Genomic DNA, 21,435 nt, shown 5'->3' on the forward strand with positions numbered 1-21,435 from the left:
CTTTTCTAATGTTCCAGTTTTATATAAACTATCCCTGTATATATTATTCATTGGGAACCCTAAGTCTCCTTTCATTTGCTAAACTCAGACATTTGTACAGCATCTGGCCGTTAAATATTTGCAGTTACCTCAATTTGGGTGGTCCTCTGACCAACAATTTAATTTCAGAACCTCATCACTTTGGTCAGTAAAGCAGGGTTTGTGCAATTCTTTGACTTTGTTTTTTGTTGTTGTTGTTCACTGGCTTTTACAAAGCATCTGTTCTTATGCTTTATAAAAAGAGGGTGGGAAACAAAAATCAATGTGCCCATGCTTGTCCTAACAAGTTCAGTCTCAAAAACTTAACAAGGATGGATAAGATTAAACTAGTCTTCTTCTTCAATAAACCTACTCAGTTGTCCTGAAGTTAGTCTGAAGTTACTCAACCATGGGTGCAATTGTGAAATTAGAGATCAAAATGTAAGACATATGCAATGCTGGAAATCGTCCAAGGTTGTATCTTAAAGCTTATTAATTAAATTATTAATAAAGTTTGTATAGGTCTTTTGTTTTATGAATTTATTTTCCTCTTCAACTCAGAGTGTCTTTCTGTGTGCGTTTTCATGGGCGACTAATGTTTTTGCCTACTGCTATGAGACCAGCTATTTACTGGTTGGAATGGATCCCAGGTCATTTAAATTGCTACAGATATGCAACTGGAAAAAATAAGCTCCAAATAGATTTAATATTAAGATTAAAAGCATATGAAGTCTTAAGGTCTGAAGTTACTGAATATATGCAGGTGTTAAGAGGAAATGTCCCTGATTGGCTCCAAAGTGGAAGATATTAAAATACAGGATAAAAAGAGGCATTTGATGTAATTCAGTCCTCGCTCTAATGATAAAACTAGTAACTTTAAGTAGATTAGGAAACACGAATGTAAGAGTCAATCAAATACAATCAAACATGAAATCTCGAAACGGAAATTATCTAATTTAGAGAAGCTAAGGAAACAGATGAGTATCAGAAAAATTAAGCTGTGATCTTAGGATCTTGGCATTCTTAGCTGGGAAAATCTGAGTCGATCACTCAGTCACTGCTTGCCTTCAGAGTTGTTCTACCAAATCCTCCAGCATCGAATGTTTTTAAAAGAACCATCTTCTCTGCCCAGTACTTCACCTTGCCTCTTCCTTCCCCACTGTTCACCTCTTCAAAATGGAAATTGAAACATAACCTCAGAAATCTGAACCAGAAACAAACAGAAAAGAAGCTAGTCATTCAACCTGAACCTGTGTCCAGAGGGAAGGTTTGAGTCCCATCCAGATGGCGCTGTGCCACGAAATGCTGATGGACTCTTCACTTCCAGGCGAGGATGGGAGTGTCTGTAAAGTCGTGATAACATCTGTCTGTGAACATCATCTCCATGGCAACAAGCCGCACCACCCAAACAGGAAGTTCACAACAAAGGAGAGACTCTAACCTTTTTATCGGGAATTCATATTGAACTGACAAAGAATCATCACATACATCTGACAAACCAAATTAGCGTTGACCATACCTCAAAGAACGACTTTCATCCCAGACTAGGCATGCAAAAGAAAGCAGACAAGAAGGAAGTGTTAATATGGAGTGTGTCTCAAGGTCCATCTCAATTGATGGCCGTGAACTGCTGGATTTAACCCCATATTTACCTAAACTTAACCCCAGGTCCATCATTCGTTAGCTGTGTCCCCAGGTAAGTTACTTAATTTCTCTCAGTTTCAGCTTCACTGTTTAAAGGAGGAGAGTTTTATGCGTCTCACTGCAAGAATAAATAAGATAATAGGTATGGACTCAGCAAACCACCTGCCTGTTAAAATGTGCTCAATACATGTTAGTTTCCCTGTTTTCCTTATAAAATAGTCTCTGTTACTTTGATCTGAATTCATAGTTGCCTCTTTATTGTAAAAGCAGTTTACTGAGGCTATAAATATGAAACGGCTTTATGTTTTTCCAGTCACTCCTCTCGGCCGTCCTCATGTGAATGCCCTGTCCTGTCCCTGAATGTCATCATAGGCCGACTTCACAACTTTCTGAATATGTTTCCGTATTGGAATTTGGTCCAGTCCAAGTTAAAATTCCAGTCTCAAACCTAATTCAATGCTTTCCCTTCTGCCGCCTCTGGCCCTGCTTGTGAAATGACCCGAGGAAAGAGACTTGGTCGGCTCCCCCCACCTCACCCGCGCTCTTGTCAGCCTGAAGTCCTGGGCCACTGTGGCCAGAGAGTGAACTAGGGGGAACAAGGCAGATGCTGCTTTGTTGAACCAGGACCCCCGCGCTGGGTCATTGTCGCTCATCCAACTGATGTTGGCTGGCGGCCGCTCCCTCCGTCAGGCAGACGGCCCAGAGCTGGCCCCTCTCTGAGCACACGTGAGAGGCCCTCGGCCCCCACCTAGTGCACCGTTCCCTGAAATGAGATACTTGGCTCAGGTTCAGTGTCCAGTGTCCAGGACCGTCCAGCTCTAGCCCCTAATGGTCTAGCAAGCCCATGGCCACTACTGTCCCCTACACAGTGAGCTTGCCAGAAAGACAGAGCTGCCATACTCCCCAGCAAGCCCACTCCTGGGCATATATCCAGAGAAAACTATAATTTGAAAAGACACGCACCCCGATGTTCGTTGCAGCTCTATTTACAATAGCCAGGTCATGGAAGCAACCTAAGTGTCCAGTGACAGATGAATGGATAAAGAAGATGTGGTACATATGTACAATGGAACATTAGCCATAGAAAAGAAGTCAATAACATCATTTGCAGCAACATGGATGGACCTAGAGATTGTCATACTAAGTGAAGTAACTCAGAAAGAGAAAGAGAAATATCATATGATATCACTTATAGGTGGAATCTAAAAAAATGATACAAATGAACTTATTTACAAAACAGAAACTGACTCACAGACTTAGAGAATGAATTTGTGCTTACCAAAGGGGAAAGGAAGGGGAAGGGTTAAATTAGGATTTGGGGATTAACACGCTACTATATAGATAACCAACAAGGACCTGCTGTAGAGCACAGGGAACTCTACTCAATACTCTGTGATAACCTATATGGGAAAAGAATCTGAAAAAGAATGGATATATGTATATGTATAACTGAGTCACATTGCTGTACACCTGAAACTAACACAATGTAGTAAATCAACTATATTTCACTATAAAATAAAAGTTAAATTTAAAAAAGGAAAAGAAAGAGCCCAGCTGCACCCCCTGGAGGTCTCCACCTGACATGTGAGAAACACGCGTCCTGACCCTGCCAGCCCGGTGGGCACCGCTTTCTGCCCCCCAGTCACCTCTGGCCTTGACCAGGTGGACATCAGGCAGGGAGCAGCAGGGCTGCCCAAAGCAGCATCCACCTGCAGAGCAGACCCCAGGCTGTGCTGGTTTCCATTTCTGCAGACCAGCCTTTATCCCCGCACCCTTCCCAACAACCCCACTGCGGTCACCGAGCCCGAGGACTGGGGCTGGAGGGGCTTGGAACCCCCATGTACACTGTGCCTTCCTCTCCTCAGCCATCACTTCCCACAGTCTCCAAGGGACAGGGCTTCTCACGTTCATGGGGCTGGCTCTGCAGGTGTCCAGCTGCATCTACTGGTCATTGTCTTTAAACTGTGGAGAATTTGCTCTTGTCAGTTTTCGGCTACGGATCCAGGCTTCCAGTTTTAGGGTGAGGGGAAAAATGTTAGTCAATGGTGGATGACAGGATCATTACAAATATAACACATGGCAAAGAAACGTCTGAGAAACAATGACATGGGCCAAACGGCAGCAAACACACATATCCGGTCCGTGCTCTTCCCCCTGGGCGTTGTCACAAACCTCCCACTGCGTAGCTGGTCTCATCTTTCTCGCAAGCCTCCACGCAAGATGGGGGCTGGAGGCAATTCAGCCTGTTAGCTCAGCTCTGCAGCTCTCCTTCATGTTCCCCCCAAAACAGTGTTTGTGTGAGTGCACAGGTGCTCAGGATCTTGAGGAAGCACAGGGAATGGACTCTCAGGTCTGTGCAGGGTCTCTGGGGTCTTTTGCATTTTGGCAAAGATCTTGTTCAGTGGCCAGCCTGATATTTCTTGGGTGCACGTAGCCTGGGTCCATCCCTGGGTGATCTAAGCAGCATGTGTGCCTGAGTCAGTAGCTGACTAACAGCAGACTCAGCTTTGCACAGAGCTAGACACCCCACATCCTCTCCCAGGTCCCCTGGGCCTGACAGCCACGGATGCAGTTTCATCTCTCCATGACTTTGGCGGCTGCCATGCCGCCCACAGATCCTCTGCTCAGCATCCATCACTTACGGGAGCCAAGCAGCGTGAGAGGTACCAGTGAGAACCTTTGTGTCTGACCATTCCATCCATCCTCTTAATGGGGACCCTGGCTCCTCCATTCTCTGTGGGGAGATTTTAAAAGTCTTGTGTGCTTTTCCCGCCCATTCTCTGTAACTTTCCCTCGGAAAGTTCTAATCACCGATGAACCAAGAGATTGAACTACCAAATAATTAGTTCACTGAGATTGCTCAGGAGGGTCATCACCTCCAATGTAGTTGAAAGAAGAAAGACACCATCGTTATTTACTAGGTGATTTCTAGTAGACATTTCATTACATTATTTGATGCTTAAATTTAATATAAAAGAAAATCTTATTACAATATTGTAATATGATTGTATTGCACTCATTAAAGATAGAGATATAATGAAAATAAAGGTTTCAATAACTGTAAATCTGGCAACTGTGCTCCCATTGCCTCGGGAGAGATCTCTGCATAGGTACATAATATAGAATTCTGTGATACAGAAAATAAAAGTGGTGTTTAAACATAATCCCAGTTACCACAGAAAATAAACATTCCTTCATAATTTACAGAAGTTTGTTCCTCTTTGGAAATGATATATTAATACCTTTTAGATTTTTCAAATGCATGGTCCATTTGATAGCTAAAAATCAATTTGATAGTTGAAAAACTATAGTTACACTTAGCATCTAAGAAATGACACCCTTGAGCTGAAGGTCATTCTTTCCATCCAAGAAATTCTATTATATATCATAAAAATTATTTTGTAAAAAGAAACTAGAACCATTATCCTCCCAGCCTCTTTAATTGATATTACCCTGTAAACCCTCTAGTTTATAACTTTGGAAACCCTCAGAACCAACATTTCAAAGTTGAAACTGGAGTAGATTTTAAAAGCCTTTACGTTCCAAGCTATCTTTGAAAATATGCCTATGTTGATTTAAATAGTTTATTTTTAATGTTACTAAAATTTTCTAGGTTTGGTCAGTTTTGGTACTTTTTAAAAAGTAAAATCATCAGTTACCCATGTGGAACTGATATATGAAGCTAAAATGTCTCAGAAACTGTGGATTTTCTGAACTTTCAGAACTATAAAATAATTCAGCCTTTCATTTGGATCGCAGCTTTTTATTCATGTAGTAATTAGAGCTTTCCTTCCATGTGTGATGCATATTTGCTACTTGTTTTAAATAGCAATGTTCACTTCTCCCCCTAGCAGGATTATTAGCTGGAACAAAGGTGGGATTCATTCAGACAGTCTTTGGCCAGGTCTTCAGTAGCAAAGTGAAGTGGAGAACACAGGCAATTAGCAGCAACTACTGAGTACTCACTTTTCACAAATTTTTCTAGAGTGCCCTGTGAATAGCTTTAAAGAAAACAACCGGGTCTACCTTCACAGCATTTAAAATTAAATAGGAAAATCTAAAAAAGAGCATCTCTACACATGAATAAATACTCTCGTAATTTAAAAACCTAAACAAATGCATCAGACGTAGTTTTGTTTGCAGCACACATGCCTTTAGAGATGAGAATGTTGCTGCAATTCTTTCGTTGTTTGCCCCAGACACAGTTTAAGAGAATAGGGTAGTGCCCACAATAATACAGGGCCTTTGTGTCATAAGACAGAGGGGTCACCATCAGCTTTCCACTCAAGAGGGATTCCAAGTTCCGTACATTACTTTGCACATGAGACGTGGTCCAGTCAAGCTGGTAATCTGATGGCCCTTGGAAATGCTCGCTGGGAAAATCCAGCTGGGAAAATCACACTGTACAGATAGTGTCTGTCCTTCCTAAAATAGAGTCTTGTCCCAGGGTTGCTTCCTGCCGTGAAAACAGAGACACCACAGGTCAAAGTCCAGATGACCTGGGTTGTTTTAGACACTGTTGTACATATATTATGGGCATCATCCTGAAGAGATCTAGCAGGCTATTTAAAATATAAATAACTAGTGGTGAGCTCATTTTTTCAATTACACTGCATATAATTTTTCAATTTCTATAAGCATTTTTCAATTAATCCTTGTGTCCTCTCTTCAGTACTCACTATTTTATGAACTATATTTTATCAGTGAATGAATTAGACAGGCTTCTGCTGTAACTATGCTGCACAGCAAACCTCACCCAGATTTCTGGGGCTTATGAAAACAGTCACTTTTTCCACATTCACACGTTGGTGGGTGATCTACTATTTGGCTGATCTCAGTTGGGCTTGCCTCGCCTTGCAAGCTTGACGGGATCACAAGCTTCAGATTGGTCTGGGTTTTCTCTTCAGGATGAAAGAAAGAAAGAAGAAATAGCTTTCTGAGATACATTCCTCTAGCAGCAAAGGGCAGGTATTCCCAGAGCATTGGCTGAAACCTTCCCAGAAGGCACCGGTTTAGAAAAGCCCATGGTAATTTCTGCCCAACATTTCATAGCCAAAGCAGGTGTCTCATGGCAAAGCCCAAAGCCAACGGGTTGAGAAAATCCATTCCATCCCCAGGACAGTGATGGCACAGCAGGGGAGAGATGAAGAACTATGGACCCATAATATAATCCACCCCACTAATGTAAGTAAAAAGATGGGTAATAAAACCTAGTGTCTGGTGATCACTCACAAACACCACCCTAAGAAAAACCACAACTGGGAAAGAAGTCAGGATGGAGCAATGTAACTGCCTGATAAGGACACCTCAAGGTCACGCCAGCCCCAAAGCGGTCCCTCACATGTGCGGTCATCTGTGTCAGGTCCTGATGGATGTTCTCCTGACTCTGGGACACAGCACACCCTGTCCACCTTCATCTGGGTTAGTGTTTCGGCAACAATGTCCCAAATGGCATTTTTTCCGGGTTGAACTCTGGCCTCTGCCTCAGGTATCCACTCATCAAATCCTTCATTTATACTCACTCAACCAGGGTCTGGTTTTCCCACTGCCACCTCTCCCCATCAGCACTTGGCACTTAGAACTTGACAACCTTGACCCCTGATTCTGTGTGTTCTACCTGTGAATCATCCAACGTCTTAATGAGAATGTTTATTCTCAAAATTATTTGAAAGTTACAAATCAATCAACATATATGATGAATTTAGACTATTAATAACATAAAGAAAATTGTGATTCAATTTTATGCATTTCATTTTTATTTAAAATAAAGATTAAAGGTAAGCAGTTGGGCTTCCTAACTACCAGAGAAGTCATGAAACATGGTAGAATAGGATAGTTTCTGCTTTTATCCCTGCCTCTATCATTAAGATGTATAGTTACTTTTCACACGACACATATCCTGTACCTGATTTTTTGGTAACCCCATTCAAAAGTTGGCAGTGTGAGCTTAAAAGCCTTCATATAATCCTACTCGGATGATACTAAATATTTGAGACAAGGTTATAACATTATCTTCGATAATTAAAGACACATATATATTTTATTTAAAACTAACCACAGTGTCCCACACATGGAATCCCTCCAATCTGAAAGTTTAGAAATTCCCTACAGGTTTAACAAATACATTTAAATAATGCAATTTCTGACTTAGCACTTAACATTGGACGTTTTACTTTATTATTTAGTCTTGAACCATACGTTCAGATGAGCATCTGATAAGGAAGTCTTCTCCTCATGAACTGCATTTTCAGATTGTTTATTTCATGGACTCAGAGTCAGTCATTTCAGAGAACATTCAAGGATGGTCTAGTATGTATCAAGCACTGAACATTCTAAGATAGGGGTCAACAGTATAGGCTTCTAGCATCATGGAGATTTGTCTGTAGTTTGCAGATATTATATGCCAGGGATACAGGTAAGAAAGAGAAAAGCAAATTAAGAATAAAATATATTTGGGGATAGTTTAATGTCTTACAAAGAAAATAAGCAGAGAATTGGGGAAGAAAATGGCCGCCGGCACGTGTACTGCTTGAATTATGGAGGTCAGGGGAGACATCTGAGCTGAATCTAAAGGAAGAAAGGGCTAAGCAGTGTGGATCCCCAGCAACGTGGAGATCTGGGAGGAGAGAGCTCCAGGCTCAGGGGAAAACAGGACAAGATCCTCGTGTGTGAATATATCTGTGGTGACTAAGAGGGACAGTAAGGACAGGGCAGGATGCTGATGCACAGGGAGCAAGGGGGAATATGGTACCCCGTGGGCTCATCATGGTGGGCAGGTCACCAAGGGAATTTCGAAGTAGATGATGGTGGTTTCCAGGGGGTGATTTCCTGGGGTTGCTGGATATAGGCCAACAGAGAAGCAGTCTGCCAATGAAGAAATAGCAAATACTGGGTATATGGGGACTTTATATCCAGTAATCACCCTTTCATTTATTAACTACACAAACTTGGCCAAATGAACCAGTCTTAGAGATCTCATTTTTCTTACCTGTAAAATGTAGGCATCTGTACTGTCAAGGTGCTATTGTAGGCTTTAATAAATTAAATTAAAAATCTAATGATCTAACACTGACTAACACTGTTATATTAAGCTTCTTTATGTTAATCATACTTGGGGTCTGTTTCATCCTTCAGCCTAAAACTATAATATGCATAACTTCATGGCTGCACAAAGTAGTATCCTAGCAACAAAAAAATAAGTACTTTCTTTGTATTAAGTTAGTAACTGCAGTATGCCCACACATAGGTGGAAGGAAAAATGCTAGATCTCTGAGAGAAACAAAAATTCTTTCAAAAGATAACTAATAGAATTTGCATATTCAGTCAACACATACTTGTTAAATACCCACTAAATGCCAAAAACTATCCTGATCACTGAGGACCCAAGGTTAGTGCCAGCATAAACCAAAACTCTGGTTTCAGTTGAAAATATATGGAAGGGAACCAAAGTGTCTGCAGCAGTCAGGGTTCTCCAGACAAAAAACAGAATAGGAGATACTTATTGATTGCCTGCTTGACTGATTATAAGAATTGACTCACATGATTACAGAGGCTGGCAAGTCCCAAGACCTGCAGGGTGAGTCACCTGCAGCATCCTTTACAGGATGGAGTCTGAAGACCTGAGACCCAGGAGAGCTGAGGGTGACATTCTGGTCTGAAGTCCAGCCGGCTTCAGTCCAGAAAGGACCAAGGTTTCATTTGAGTCTGAGGCTGGAAGAAAGCCAGTGTCCCCAGTTTGAAGGAAGTCAGGAAGGAGGAATTCTCCAGATTAGCCATTTTCTTCTAGTCTTTCTGTTCAGCCTTCACCTGCTTGCCCAGGGCCTACCCACGTCGCAGAGGGCAATCTGCTTTACCAAGTCTACTGATTTAATCTCATCTAAAAATTCCCTCATGGAAACACCTAGATTATGTTTCACCCAATGTCTGGGATCCCAGTGGCCCAGTCAAGTTGACACATAAAATTAAGCATCGCAGTGTCCAATTTTCAAGCCTGATTGAGTAATGCAAAAGAGTGGTAACCATGGCAGTAGAGAAGGGAAGAAAGCAAAGATGTAAAAGATGTAGGGGAGACGAGGGAAATGGGGACACTGGGGCTTACAGCAAACATATCCTGCTGATCTGGATCATCTGATGCTTATTCATGGAGCTTGGAAAAGGGGTGTGTGTGTGGTGAAGATTATCAGTGCAAAGTCAGAGCAACTCTCTCCCAGCACGGATTCCCTCTGTGCCGCTGCCACTGGGGTGTATGTCTCTGCATGTTCCTGGCTGTGTACGTGTATGTGTTCATACGTGGCTGGGGAGTGGGACGTGTTGAGAAAGTGGGTTACAGAAAGGGGGGTTCCTAGGCAGGACTGGTGTGCACTCGTCCTTTGCTCACTCCTGCATCCTGTGGTCAGAGCTTCAGTTTCAAGGCAGTGCACACACACAAGGTTGTGAGCAAAACATGAATGACAACCTTGAGAAGTCGCACAGTTCAGTCTTCTGCCTTCCAGGATGCACTTATGTCTTCTGGAAATGAGATGCTATCTTTTGATGTGTCTATTTCTCCAGAAAGGAACATTTCAGAGGCTAATTCATGATCAGAAATATTTGATTCCTCTACAGTTCTGCCACACACAATATTAGCGCATAATAAAAAACCCTTAGAGAACTTGGGGGCTCTGATAACACGATTACTGTTGCTTCCTTAGTGCTGTGGCTGCTTCTCTGCTCTGCCATCCATAGACACCAGTTGTGTGACGGGGGACTCGCTAGTTAGCCTCTTTGGACCTCAGTTCCTTCCATTGTAAAATGAAAGTTTGGGTTAGAGAATCACTATGGAGCCTTCTCATGTTAATTCTGTGCCTATGATTTCTATAGCTTTATTACTAGATCCTTTTCCCCGCTCCAGCCGGGCTACATTCCTGTCTTAAAAAGTACCATGCTGCCCTCATGTGGTCAGACCTGAAATGATGCACATTTGCAGAAACTAGGAAATAACATTTTTTGTTTTAACTAATGTCAAGTGAAATCCTATACTTGAAGTTAAAATTTATAAATAGTAACAAAATCTATTTGGATCACCTATCCACTAAAAGTGTCAAGGTTTTACCTACTCACAGTGATGCAAAAGTTTCCTGTAGGAATAATAACACAGATTCTAACATGAGTTAACATTAATTAGCTAAGTGCTAGGCAAAATTTAAAAATTACATATCTCATCTCACTTAGTTTTTCAAAGATAGGTTGTTTTGATATATTATTTTTTAGATGTGGACACTAAAACACACTTGGGGAAAGTGCCAGGATGTCAATAAATAAATGGAAAGGCCAGTATAAATCTAATTTGTCTGACTCATAGCCCAAGCTCTTTCACCACCGTATTCTTGTTCAATCATTTTATATTTACAAAAGTGCATTTTCTAACATTCCATTATTTCAGGAGACAGAAGGAAATGGGGACAAAGGATTCTTGAAAATGTGGTGAAAGAATATATATGAAAACTATACAAATGCAATGCCTTATATGAAAATAAGAACTCAAAGAACATTAATTCTTTCTGAATTACCTATCCTATTGTTAATAGTACAATACGGCTTTGTTAAGTAACTAATATTCACTACCAACCCATTGGCTATGAATCAGTAAAGAGATTAAATATCTTACATCAACCAATGTGTACTGATTTTCTCAACAGTTCAAACCCTAGCCCCGGTAAGTGCAAAAAGATCTGTTAAGAATTTTGGAATGAAAGGGGATTTATTCGGGTTTCTAGCTCTGTTGGATGACTACATAAGGCAGATCAGCAGGATTTGTTCCAAATTGTGAAAAAGAAAAAAGAACCATTTTTAGTTTAAAAATGAAACGGCGTGTCTCCTCAGAGAAGCAGTAGCAGTCAGAATACCTCGTTAATCTCTGGCTCTCCAGGGGCTGGCTGTGTAAATTTTAGGAGCTCTTCCTCTCATTAGGAAATGTCTCATCTGCAAATTAAAGAGATTAGACTGTAGGGTTTGATCCTAGTGATTCTAAAAAGTCTTGGGTTCAGATCATCTTCATCTTTGGTACACTTTGTTTCATAATGCTATAGTCCATGGTAGGAAGATTTGTGCTTGGTTAGGCTTTATTTAACTTATTCAGTTATTTCTCAACGACCTGCCTGAGACTTGAGGTTAACAATCTTATTTTTGCCCATAACAACTCATTGACAGAACACGTGCCATCAGATCCTTTTAATGCATCACAAAAGCAAAGAAAGCCAGTGACTGAATTTCCATGACATTTTCTCTCCCCAAATTCCGTGCATAAATCATGCTTCTAGCTGTGCCATTCACATTACTTCTATTTTCTCTTTCAAACTACAAAAACCCCTTTTCCATAAATATCTCTAAATGAAGAAACATAAACTTAAACAAAAATTGTCCAGATTTGCTGAGTCAGTAGGAGTATTTAAGAAGAAATTATGGCTGTATTTATAAAACCTAAACAAGTTAGAGTCATTAGGAAATCACCTTATTTCCCTGATAATAATGATAGCTAGCTCTTATACTATATGACTCTTAGTCCAGTGTCAAGATCAGTAAAGGTCTTTAAGATGCAGAAAAGACAAGGAAAGGCTACTGTCTTCAAATATGAAATGATTTTTGCATAAGGACTTAACAATAAAGAGAGTAAAGACTCCAAATGTTTGTTCTGAATCTTGTCCCAAAGGGAAATTTTATAGTCAAACAATTATAGTTACTATTATGAATCAACTTCTGTGGCTCAAGCACTCTTGATCCATTACCTCTAATCCTCATAAGAACACCAGAACTAAAAATTATTTCCAATTTACATAGAATGCTAATTGAGGCCCAAGAAAGATAATTTCTTAAGGTCACACAGGCAATAAGCAAACAAGTATAAGAACCCACGTCTATCCAAATTCAAGGCTGTGTTTTATGCACTATGTATGTCACATGCACGGTGACATTACCTGGGGTCTTAGCTCAAGAATTACATAAAAGACTGTAGTGCACAAATATGGTATTAAAAATGGTGACCATCAGAAACAAGGTAAGTAGACTCCTTCTCAGCACTGCTTTTCAACATCATAACTGAAGTCCTAGCTAATGCAATAAGACAAGAAAAGAAAAGGAAAGCTATGCAGATTGAGAGGGAAGCCAAAAACTACCTTTGTTCACAGATGACAGATTCATCAATGTAGAGAATCTGAAAGAATCAACAAATCTCCTGGAACTAGTTAGTGATCATAACAAGGTTGCAAGGTATAAGGTTAATATAGTAAAGTCAGTCTCTTTTCTATATAGCGGCAATGAACAAATGGAACATGAAATTGAAAACATAATATCATTTACATTAGCACCCCCCAAAGTAAAATACTTAGGAACAAATTCAATGAAATATGTACAAAATTTGTATGAGGAAAACTACAAAACTCTGACGAAAGATATCTAAAAAGAATTAAATAAATGGGAAGATATTCCATGTTCATGGATGGAAAGACCTAATATTGTCATGATGTCAGTTCTTCCCAATTTGATCTGAGAATTCAGCAGAATCCCAATCAAAGTCCCAGAAAGTTATTTTGTGTATATTGACAGAGTGATTCTAAAGTTTATATGGAGAAGCAAAAGACTCAGAAGAGCCACCTTGATTATTAAAGGAGAAAAGTCAGAAGACCAACACTACCCAACTTCAAGGCTTAATATAAAGTTACAGTAATCAAGACATTGGGGTATCAGTGAAAGAATAGACAGATAGCTTAATGGAACAAAGTAGAAACCTCAGAAATAGACCCATATAAATATAGTCAACTAACCTCTGACGAATAAGCAAAGGCAATACAATGGAGCAAAGACCATCTCTGCAACCAATGGTGCTGGAACAGCTGGACAGCCACATAAAATAATGAATCTAGACACAGACCTTACACCTTTCCCAAAATAGATAGAAACCTGAATGTGAAAAACAAACTATAAAAATCCTAAAATATAACATAGGAGAAAACCTAGATGACCTTGAGCACTGTGATGACTTTTAAAACACAATATCAAATTCACAACCTATGAATGAAATAAATCATAAGCTGGACTTCATTAAAATGTAAAGTTTTGTCTACGAAAGACAATGTCAAGAGAATGAGAAGACAAAACACAGACTGGAAGAAAATAGTTGAAAAAGACATATCTGATAAAGAATTGTTATTCAAAATATACGAAGAACTCAACAATAAGCATATAAACAACCCAGATAGAAAATGGGCCAAAGATCTTAACAGACCTCTCACCAAAGAAGATATATAGATGGCAAGTAACATATAAAAATGACCGAAATCCAAAACACTGACATCAGTAAATGCTGTCAAGGATGTAGAGCAACAGAAACTCTTATATACTAATTGTAGGAATGCAAAATGGTACAGACGCTTTGAAAGACAGTTTAACAATTCTTATGAAACTAAATATACTCTTACCATAGGATACAGCAATGGCCCTTTCTAGTATCTATTCAAATGAAATTGAAAACCTATGTTCACAAAAAACCTGCACATGGATGTTTATAGAAGCTTTAGAGACAATTGCCAAAACTTGGAAGCAGCCAAGAAGTCCTTCAGTAGGTGAATAGATAAACTGTGGTATACCTAACCAATGGAATATTATTTAGCACTAAAAAGAAATGAGTTATTAGGTCATGAAAGGATATGGAGGAAACGTAAATGCATATTACAAAGAGAAATTTAAGCCAATTTGAAAAGGCTACATACTGTATGGTTCCAACTATATGACATTCTGGAAAAGACAAAACTATGGAGAACGTAAAATGATTGGTGATTGCCAGGGATCAGCTATCGGGAAGGATGAATAGGAGCACAGAGGATGTTTAGGGCAGTAAAACTACTCTGTATGGGGCTTCCCTGGTGGCGCAGTGGTTGGGAGTCCGCCTGCCAATGCAGGGGACGCGGGTTCGTGCCCCTGTCCAGGAGGATCCCACATGCTGCAGAGCGGCTGGGCCCATGAGCCTTGGCCATTGAGCCTGTGTGTCCGGAGCCTGTGCTCCGCAACGGGAGAGGCCACAACAGTGAGAGGCCCGCATACCGCAAAAAAAAAAAAAAAATACTCTGTATAATTCTATAATGGTGGATATATATCATTATACATTCGTCAAAACCCATAGAATATTCAATACCAAGAATGAACCCCAGTGGAGAAGAGTGATGAGCTAATGTAGGCCGTTGATTGTGACAGATGCACCATCTGGTGGGGATGTTGATGGTGGGAGAGGTCGTACACGAGTAGAGACAAGAAGTATACGGAAATTCACTGTTCTTGTTGTTCAATCTTGCTCCAAACCTAAAATTGCTCTAAAAGTAAAGTTTATTAATTTGTAAAAACGAGTGATCAGTAAAAATCATTTAAACCAAGTAATCCTTCAAAACAATGAAACTGAATCTTTCTGCAGCTAATTGCCCCTGTAGTTCAGCAGCAAGTAGCTTTCTTTTTTGTATGCTTCCTGGGTTATAGACTTTTTTGTGTGTGATTGTTGAGTGTAAGGCTAGATTATAGTCAGGATGAGTCACCCTCATTTATGCAAAATCCACCTGAAGACTGTTGTGTGTGTGTGTGTGTGTGTGTGTGTGTCCCCCTCCCTGTGAGTCTTGCTTTTCTTACATCTCCTCTTTGGGATAATGTGATTCTTGCATAGACAATAGAAGTTAAAAGGCATGTAATTGTTTCAGGCTCCATCTAACTCCAGGAAATGGAGAGGTATTAAAACAGGATGTACATTAGTACTAATGACGTCCTGAGAATAAAGGATACTAGAATTATTTTCTTAGATCATGCAAAGGACACAGTTCCACTATTTAAAATGATTGCGTGAGAGAGAAAGGGAGTTTTAGGCTCCTGCAAAATATTATTGTCTTGTGAAATGTATTGTTTATACCTACAAGTCCCAGATATTTCTGAAATACTTAAGACCATGGATAATCTTTATCCCTACAAGTCCCAGACATTTCTGAAATACGTAAGACCATGGAATAATCTAAGTCTATGAGGAGGGAACTGCTACTACTTTGCTACAAGCAGTTAATAATGGTTCTAAGATAAACCCATTAGCTGTCACCACAGCGCATGCCATGCAGCAGAGCTAGTGCTTTCCTCTGTTCACATTCATTCAAATGTCGGCAGAATAGAAATGGATTGAGGTTTCTATGGAAACCACTCATGGTTTCAGGCATTTCTTGGGGCATTTTGTTCCATTAGTTCTTTGCAGAAAGGAGGTATACATCAGGACTTTTCATTAATGGCATTTTCCCTCTTGGTTAGAAGCTGGTGAGTGGAGTTACCACCTTGCCTTTTGTTTTACCGCATTCTTAGCAGCTCCTGTGGCAGCTTCCCCTCCGGCTGAGAAAATGGAATGAGCTACTTCTAAAGCTTAACAAATCCTGCCCATCAGCAGTGGCTGTTCAGACAGCATTTCTTCGCTTTGGCCTTAAAGGAAACTTGAAATTCTCATACCTAGCAATTTATGTAACTTATTTTCTCACTGAGGATTTATGTAGTTCCTATGAAATGTATACAGTGCAACAAGTCAAGATAACTTCAATGCCTTTATGAACCCAATTAGCAACAACAATAACAGAAAGAGAATGCTTGTGGGGAGGGGGGATTTAGGGGCATTAATGAAAATTTCAGTGTGAAATCCAAGACCAAAGAAAATAAAATATTTCAGTCCAGATACTAGCTAATTAATTGCCTGGAGGAATAAGATCCCTCCCATAATATAGAGAGAAAAATTAAAAAGAAAAAAACAGCTCTTCGATGACTCAAGTGCATTAATGAGTGTCACGCTTTCCTGTAATCATACCAGAACACAGAAATCTCATAGTGGACTAAAGAAGGTATTATTAATAAAGAAAAGCCAACACTAAATAAATAATAAGAAGAAACAACCACAGAGGTTCCTTGGAGTAACTGAGGGCAGTCTGGACTCTGAAATCTGACAGCTCAATTTATATCTCATCGCAACCACTGACTACTTAGGATCTTAAATAATTTCCTTAGTCACCATACAAGTCAGTGACCTCATTTGTGGAGTGAAGGTGAGAATTCCTACCTTGTGGAGGTGTTGTGCAGGTCAGAGGTCACAGATAAGTTTCCTTCTCATATCAGTATAGTCATTATCTGAGATCCCGCAGTCATGAGGTTGTATAGGGATACAAAATTCCACATGTCATGCAAAACATCACTAAAGTACTACTCTCTTATAAAATTAATATCCATTCAAATATTATCCCTAGTTTAACATGAGCATTTTCCTCGGCTTATGTTTCCGATTATTTGACTATCATTAGCTGATTAAAGTTTACAATATCTCTTGCAATTATAGTGTGCCTTGATAATGAATTAATAATGCATCTCTTAAGAAGATGCAGAATTTCATAAAGCATATAAAGATGAGGATGAAGAAGTGAAGAGGCTGCAGAGCAGAGACTAGAGCCAGGCTCCCCCGACTCAGATGGGCCAGTTATCAGATACACAACATTGAGCAAGTACCTCTACTTTTCTGTGTCTCAGGTTCTCATGAACACAATGGAAAAATTACAACCCCATCTCCTACAAGGATTAGTTATGAGGATTGAATAAAGGTAATATTTGCAAAGTACTTAGAACAATGCTTAGAAAATCTTAAGCATGGGTGTTCATTAAAGTAAAAATAAAAACAAACAAAATAACTCCATAGCAAAGTCATTTTATTTATTTTTTTAATTGGAGTTTAGCTGATTTACAATGTGGGGTTCATTTCTACTGTACAGAAAGTGGCTCAGTTATACACGTATATACATTCTTTTTAATATTTCTTTTTTATCAAGGTAAATAATATACTTTTTTCTTTTCCATGACGGTTGATTACATGATATTGAATATAGTTCCCTGTGCTCTACAGTAGGAACTTGTTATTTATCTATCCTATATACAATAGTCTGTATCTGTTAATCTCAAACTCCCAATCCATCCCTCCCTCCCCCCTCCCCCTTGGCAAGCACAAGTCTGTTTTCAATGTTTGTGAGCCTGTTTCTCTTTCGTAGATAAATTCATTTGTGTCATATTTTAGATTTCACATGTAAGTGATATCATATGGTATTTGTCTTCTCTGTACGACTTACTTCACTTAGTATGACAATCTCTAGGTCCATCCATGTTGCTGCAAATGGCATTATTTCATTCCTTTTTATGGTTGAGTGGTATTCCATTGTATATATGTTCCACATCTTCTTTATCCATTCATCTGTCAATGGACATTTAGGTTGCTTCTCTGTCTTGGCTATTGTGAATAATGCTGCATAGCAAAGTCATTTTAAAATAAAGTAAAATGATTATAAATTGAAGAAACCCAGAAGGTTTATGACAAGATAGAAACAATAACAAATAATGATCTGAATACCACAGAGGTTGAGAAGCATTTGTGAAAACAGTGGAAACGCTGGATTGTTCTCACGCACACACAAATGACCGCGTGTGCTGCTAGTGTCGAAGTGAGGCTGTGAGATCTGGTTTCCCAGACGCACCAATGGGTCCAGCTCCTGGTGTTCACAGCCTGTGTCATCCCCGCCACCAACCCTAGACCAGGCTTGGTCTGTGTAACTCAGGGCAGAAGGGTGCTGTGCAACTTCAAGGTTAGGTCATGAGAGACACTGCGGCCTCATCCCAGTCCCTCCCTGACCTGTTCTCCCCAGCCCTGGAATGACTCACTCTTGAGGAAGACAGCTTGCAGGCCCCATGGAGCCCTTGGGGGGGCCCAGGGGCTAGGGACCGGAGGCCTTCATCCAGAAGCCTGAGGACATATGAAGACCCCTGCCAACAGCCATGTGAGCTTGAAATCGAATCCCCCAACCCCGTGAGACCTCCAGATGCCCACAGCTGCTTTCAACAGCTTGTCTGTGTCAGCTGAAAAAAAGGCACAAACTAAACGTTGAGAATTATGTGTTACTTGGCAGACATTCTGAGGACTTAAGCCCGGGACGCAGCCTCTCAGATGGCTCGGAGGGACTGCTTCAAAGAGGCAAGGGGGGAGCCAGGATATAGAGGAGTTTTTGCTACAAAGACCAGGTAGTCGGAACATCAAAAGATTACTGTTAAGTAAAGAAAACCAGACATCTCAAGTTAAGGAAGTTAGAGCTTTTCGGTGTGTGGAAAGATGCAAAATCTGGGCTCACTGAAATTGTTCCTTTGATGCCCACCTCAGGTCTCTGGGACAAGTCTCCTTCGGGTGCATCACTGCAAGGTGGCTGCGGTGGCTGAGGGCTAGATGGCGGGCATCCTGTCTCCATCCTGAGTTTCCTCAGGGCTCACCATCCAGGCGGCTGTAACGTGATGGCTCGATGGCTGCAACATCCTTTGTTTACTGATATGGCGGCAACAGCTTTCATTGACATCTGCACAGGGCCTGCCCCGAGCTCAGCCCTGGCCAGCCTAGGGTCTCCCGGGTGCCGCCAGCCCTGGAGGACAGAGCCGTTGCTGAGCCTGCCAGGAGCCCAGCCTCGGGGTTAGGGGCTGGGCCCAGACCCTGGCCGTGGCGATGGTGAGGCTCAGCATGCCGGGCAGGCGGTCCGAGTGCGGCTCCCTGTGCCCAGGCCACCCGGGGCCAGGACTGTGCCTTGGTCTGGGGCCCGGGGTAGGGGGGCCAAGGGCAGGAGAGCTCATCTGTCTGACTCTGCCCTGGAGCTTGGTCACGAGGATCCTGGTTCAGAGCTCCCTTCACCTGGCTGCCTGAGGGCCCCAGAGCTGGAGAGACGCCTTGGGGGAGAGGCGCCGGTCCTGAAGAGCCGCATCGGGCAGCGCGATCTTTATCAGTGACTGGCCGTGTAGACGGGCGGGGGCTACTGGCCGGTGGAGGAGCAGCAGGGTTCTGTGCCCACTGCCGGTAGTTCTGGGTGGTGTAGCGCGGGCGCTGGGCGCTCACAGGTATGGCACGTAGTCAGACGCGCGCCACAGCGGCTCTTCTCCAAAATGGTGCCTGTGGATCACTGGGGCGCCAGGACCTGGGTCACCGGCTGGTCCCGCCTCCTGGCCCCGGGCAGTCTCACCCCAGCCCCTGGGTCGCATGTCCTGGCCTAGCCTCACCGTACTCCTTGCCTCATGGGTCTGTCTTCCCACAGCACGCTCCCTACCGCGCGCGGGGGCCCCTGTACTGCGCGGGGATGATGCCGTCTACCAGGATGTCTCCCGGAGACGCTGGGTGTAGGCTGCGGGGTAGGGGTCAGGGGTCATCTCTGCACCTCTGGGCCTCACCCTCCCCTCGAGGAGGGCCTGGTGTTGGGGCGGGCGGGGCCGGACCCTCACCCGAGGGCACGCTGTGCTCCCGGGGGCTGTGGCATCCGTGCCTGCGGACATAAGCCTCGAGGTACTGAGCTGTCCAGAGCCCCCGAGGGAGCGTGGTCCAGACTTCTCGGGGGTCCGAGCTGGTCAGGCCCGTGTACCACTGCGGGCCGGCCGCGTAGCGTCCCATCGGCGTGTACTTCTGACGGGGCCCCTCCTGGGACAGGTAGTCATTGCTGAGGGCATGGGCGGGAGGAGAGAGACTTCGTTTTCCGCCCCCCTGCCCTCCCCGGGCCTCTTCATCCCCTTCGCCAGCGCTGAGGGTGAAGAAGCCTGGCCCGAGGTGCGGGGGGCCTCGTCTGTCCTTCAGTACTGGACACCCTCCCACCCAGGCTGGCAGAGGGTGGAAGGCTGACCCCTTGTAGCCCCTCCTCTCTGCCACATCCTCCCCAACCCCCAGGACCGCCTAAACATTTCGTCTTTTCTTGCCTCTACTAAGTCCTTTGCCCAGCCTCCCAGACCTGCAGGCCCTTTCCTCCAGGAAGCCCCCCTGGCCTGGAGGTGCACCAGGAGGATGTGGTCTCAGCTGAGGCTGAGTGAATGGCGCTGGTTTCACCGTCATTGGTCTGGCCTGGGAGCTGTGGGCTGGGGACACAGGGAAAGTTTGTGGGGAGCCCAGACTCCCAGGGAGACCTTCAGGGAGCTCTTGCACCACCACCACCTGCCCAGTCATTGGGGCCAGCTGGGAGTGAAGACAAGCTCACATTTAAAGGAGAAAATATGCAGCTACACAGGAGTGCCTGTTCCGGGGGCCTCTGTTGCCAGAACCCATCCCAGGCTGAGAGCATCAGGAGGGCTTCCCCAAGGAGGAGCTGGCAGTGATGTGAGGCGGGACCCGCTTGTGCAAAGGCCCTGGGGCATCAGGGATGGTGTAAGGAACAGGCTGGCAGAGCAAAGAGGGAAATGGAAATAAATATGCTAATGATGGCAAAAATCAAACCTCAACCAGGTACCATTAAAACTAAAGCTATCCTTCCGGAACACCCTCGCAGCACCACTGCCCAAGAGACAGACATGGGCACGTGCTGTGCTTTGACCTGGCGAGCTCCCTCCGAGGAGATGCCCCAGGGAATGAGGACGTGTCCCCAAGACGGTCTGAGCAGGGATGCTGATAAAACGTTCTCCCTTGTGCCTACTTGGAGTTCTCACTCCGTACGGAAAACCAGAAACCCACGAGCCTCATAAGAGGTGGGCTCAGCCCTGTTGGTTCTGGGACACAGGTTTCAGGAAGTGGCCGCAGGCTGGGTTTGCCGCTTGCAGGGATGGGAGTTTGGGGACCATCTGGGGAGCCCCACTCTTCTGAACTACAAAATAAGCCGAAACTACAAAAAGCACCTGGCTTGTAAAAAGGAATTAGAACAGTCTAAAATAACACACACACACACACACACACAAATTTGACCACAAACTTAAGAA

The 21,435-nt window shown here is 42.8% G+C and overlaps 1 pseudogene across 1 annotated transcript; it reads right to left on the reverse strand.

Annotated features, from left to right (window-relative positions):
• Nucleotides 1-19,490: 19,490 nt before the first annotated feature.
• On the reverse strand, nucleotides 19,491-20,692 carry LOC309815665 (tektin bundle-interacting protein 1-like; annotated as a pseudogene). Its single transcript has 4 exons — nucleotides 20,481-20,692; nucleotides 19,984-20,276; nucleotides 19,765-19,886; nucleotides 19,491-19,667 (listed from the first exon to the last, which is right to left on the reverse strand). The product of its transcript is annotated as a tektin bundle-interacting protein 1-like (transcript).
• Nucleotides 20,693-21,435: the final 743 nt, after the last annotated feature.

The sequence above is a fragment of the Mesoplodon mirus genome (genome assembly GCF_964341445.2).
Source record: "Mesoplodon mirus genome assembly, chromosome: 2".
NCBI classification, from domain to species: domain Eukaryota; kingdom Metazoa; phylum Chordata; class Mammalia; order Artiodactyla; family Ziphiidae; genus Mesoplodon; species Mesoplodon mirus.